Genomic DNA, 4,525 nt, shown 5'->3' on the forward strand with positions numbered 1-4,525 from the left:
TATATATATATATAATACACACACACACACACACACACACACACACACACACACACACACACACAGAATCTAACATAAGCTGTCTTTCATACACCTTAAACCACATTTAAATCCCATGCACCGGTTACTATAAATGCACTCCAGATACCTAGGATTCCCCCTGAATGCCTAGGTTCAGTATTGCCAGATATATGATCATTATTCTTCAGTTTTGACCCATTTCTCATTCATCCACTGGCCAGTTAGGGTAAAAAATATAAAGCAAATAAGAAGAAGATTTATTTGTATACGTATGTTGTATACCATACACCAGATAATATGCAAATAAGTCCTCTTCATTTACTTTGCTGATTTACAGTGAGCAATACAATGAGTGAGTAAGAACTGAGTCACACACCTTCAAAGGAGGGCAGGGAGGGGAAGAGGGAGAGAAAGATGTTCTTCTCCTTGCTGGAGCTTAGCTGCTGCAGAGGAGAGGGGCCCCTAGTCCCTTCATGCCCAGGGATCTAAAAAATTTTAATTTGCCTTTGCTTCTGTTAACCCTTGTGCTGAATTTACAAAACTGAGCAAGTGTGGGGTACAGCATCTGAAGCATGCAGATAATGTCCCCTATTGCAGCACAATTTTCCTCACTGCTTTTGCCTTTGGCTGAGATTTGAGCTTGAAGAACAAGCTTGCTGAACGTTAATCTATTAGCCTGTGCAAGATGGAAGCATTTATCATGAGTGGAGGAAAGGTTCTTAAGAGTTTCTCCTTCCCTTTGGTGTTATTTAAAGAAATCTACCTCTATTAGAGTGGTCATGATTTGGGGATGCTTTGGAAGTCCTGCTTTGTTTCTGAACTTATGTACATTTGTGTCCAGGTTTTTCCAATTTTCTTTCAGCCTTGCTACCCATGTCGATAGATTAGATCAGTGGCTTCCAAACTTCTGCTGCTGCAGGCCGGGTGCGTGGCTCAGGGTCAGTCCGAGGGCAGCTTTGGGTCCCATGAACCAGGATTAGGCCCTGTGCCACCTTCTGAAGCCCTGTGACACTTCCTGGGGCTCTGAGCTGCGGGATCAGGGTCCATACCTCCTTCAGCTGGACTCTGTGTGCCTGAATTGGTTCCCAGGTGTGGAAATCTAGCATGTTAGTGGGACTCCCCATAGGTCTGGAGCACTGGTGACATGTAGGGGGTGCACCCTCTACGAAAATGTACCGCTGACATTGTCAGTGGCGCCTGTGGGCAGTTGCCGCTTGCCACCCCCCTGCCACCGCTGGTGGCATCTGCAGGAACTCTACGTTTACCACAGCCGCACTCCCACTGCTACCACTGCACTCCCACTGTCACCGTGCTCCCAGCCACTGGGGCCATGCGTTTCTCATGGACTGGAGTATGACAATTGCTGCCAGCTCTCCCGTGCCACCAATATTTTGGAACCCAAGGACCTCTGTGAGCCAGATGGCATTGCTTCACAGGCTAGATCTGGCCTATGGGCCAGGGGTGAGGACCCCTGGACTAGAGTATGTCAGATCCACTATTCAGTGCTAGGACTTTCCACATAAATTATGTGGTAAATATTTTTTGCAGCATTTGATCACCTCTGTGCGCATTCAAATGCCATCCCACAATGCCACAAATACATTCTATTAGTGCTATTGGTACATAATCACCTGGATAATTTTTTTCTCCTATCTGAACAAGTCCACTTGCCTCTATGCTCTTTCTATGGTGATCCTCCTTGGACCACTGCAGTGCAGTTTTGTGGGGTACTGCTCATTAACACTGCAGAAAAGCTGAAAACCTGCTTGGCAGTCTTTGCCATAAGGAGCAACCTATTCCCTCTATTCTTTGCAGCTGGATGGAATTTGTTCTGTTGACTTTGGTTCGGAATGATCTAAGAAAAGGCTCCTTTCCTTATGCTCTGCAATAGCAGTATTGATTAACTGGAGCCCTTGAGCTAAAATCATCAGATTCATTAACATGTTGACAAATGGTGGCTCATCTTCCGTTGAGCACTCTTGTCTCTGCTATTTGCATTTCCCTGTTGGTCTGAGTCATTTATCTTTTGTCATAAGCATAAGACTCCTCTTTTCCTCAGGCTTTTCTTGAGGAGGTAGTAAGGAGGGAGTGCCTGATGCTAATGATCCGTTCTTTTCAAATATTTAATGTTTTATTAATTAACACCTATCTCCCCTTCTGTCAGTAATTGATGGCATTTTAGGGAACAAATACAGATGCCAAATAAAAGGGCAAGCACCACAGAGTTTCCTGCAAATGGTTATTACTCCTCCACTCCAGCACATTAATCTTAGGTTAATCTGAAAGTTCTCCAGGAAAGAGCCAAAGGCTGTGAAATGGCCCTTTGCTCCTCCGATTAATGATAGACTGACCCGTGCCTCCATAGGAGTCATCAATGGAAATATCAATACTTCCCAGCTCTGAAAAAACAAAAGGTAATGAAGTGTTAAAGCATTATGCACAATTGTAAGTGATAAAGCCGCAGGAGAAAGACCTTTGCCAGGAACCCAATGCACACAACTTCAAATAGTCCCCTAAGACAGATACTTGGCAAACCTCCCACTCTTTACTGTTAACTATGGTTATTAATCTCCCAATTCCTTCTGGTCTGTCTCACTTTATTGTCAAAACAGATATTAAACAACTGAAAATCATCTGTCCCCAAATGCTTTCATCAGCGAGTCTAGTATACAAAAGATGATAGCAACAGAAATAAATGTGTCTTGAAATGATTTGTACAGATTTGCCAAACCATCAGGAAAAGTCAACAAAAAGAAAATGTTGTCAGTTTATAATCCTGGTCCAAAGGAGTAATCTATACAAGCATACAATACATGAGTATTTTTTTAAAGATGACCCATCCCACCAGAACTTTCCTAACAGTTAATCATGATCCAGCCAAAAAAAAAAGTATCTTCGCTCTTCATTGGTAGAACAGAATATAGTTATTACTGAATGATTAAGCAGGCTTCACCTCAGTTGTGTAGCTCAGATCCCTCTATAATGATTGTCACAACGATTAGTTTACAAAGTACCTGAAATCCCAGGTCAGTCCTAACTTTTCTGTACATCTTGATCTGTGCATCAATATGAACTATAATTCACTCTTTGAGGTAACCTATAAAGAATGGTATATGAACCATACAAGTAATCTTTGCATGTCCATTAAATTGCTCCTGACGGCGATATGTTATTTCATGGTATGCGATAGTATTCCTTGCCAGGCTCTCACCAATTTTCAAAAGGTGGATAGCTCAGTTAAAGAGAGTGCTCTCAGGAATCCTGTTTGTTTGGTTTTGGATTGCATAGCAGATTCACAAAGTTGGGCCCTGCCCATTCTGAAGCCCCTTTACAGTGCCTGGGTGGGGCAAAAAGGCATTAGTGTAAATGAAGGCCAAACCCAGGATGCTTTGAGCTATCCATCTCTGTCTATGTCTCTGTCTGAGCCAAATGGCTTAATTCTCAGTCATTTTTGTCAAAAACTGTAGGCAGGTTAAGATAATCCCTTTATTTCTATGTAATGTTTTACTGTATTTTTAAAACTTCTACTTTTAAAACTTTGCCTTTAGTAAACTGGAGACATATGAATAAAACTGCCTAGGTTCCACAAGAAATAGGACTGGAGTTGGCCTCTGGAAAATTAAATGGTGCTCCACTGGCTTTGCCTTAGGAAATTTAGAGCTGGTTTCAAAATAAAAATTCAGCAGAGTAAAATGAGCAGAGTAGGCAGGTAAGAGCATGGAGCCAGATTTGTACCCCTTGTGTTATTAGACCACCCATTCCACATGTCCCAACCATGAACAACTGACAGGGCACGATTTCTAAAAAGTTCAGTTATATTCCTACTCTAAATTTTCATTTGCAGTTTTCAGTTCTGTAGTTGCCACGAATCCTATAAAGCTCTGTCTTTTGTTATCCTGCTCATTTTGTTTTTCTTGTTAATGCTGCCCTGTGATACCTGAAAAAATCTTGTGCTTTTGCTGGGTGTGTCTACACAAGACACTTAACAGCGCATTAGATCCATCTAATACACAGTAAAGTGTCAGCATCTACACATGTGCAGCAATTACTGCCCAGTAGATTAGTCTAATGCACCATTTTCTAGTACCTGTAGATGCACGTACTGGAAATCGGCGCATTAAATTAATGTGCTGAAGCTAGGGTTACCATATTTACAACTCCAAAAAAGATGACACCTGTTGTTCAGGGGGAAGAAATATGACTGGGGGGAGGGGCTGTGATATGCCAGTACCCTGTCCCTGCCAATTTTGTTACCCCTTACTGCCAAGCCACAGCCATGCCCAGCCCTGCTACTGACTCTCACTGCCAACCCACAGACCTCAGCCATGCCAGTGCACCTCACTCTCAAACTATACTACCCTGCCCCCCTGGGCCATGCTGGTGTCCCTCATTCCCAACACACAGCCCCCTGGCACTGCCAGTGCCCTGCACTTCCCACCCAAAATGTCACCCCCCCCCCCAGTACCTCCCACCCCCAAGCCCCAGCCCCCCCAGCCCGGCCAGG

The sequence above is a fragment of the Gavialis gangeticus genome, unplaced genomic scaffold (genome assembly GCF_001723915.1).
Source record: "Gavialis gangeticus isolate Ggan-Ray unplaced genomic scaffold, GavGan_comp1, whole genome shotgun sequence".
Lineage (NCBI taxonomy): Eukaryota > Metazoa > Chordata > Crocodylia > Gavialidae > Gavialis > Gavialis gangeticus.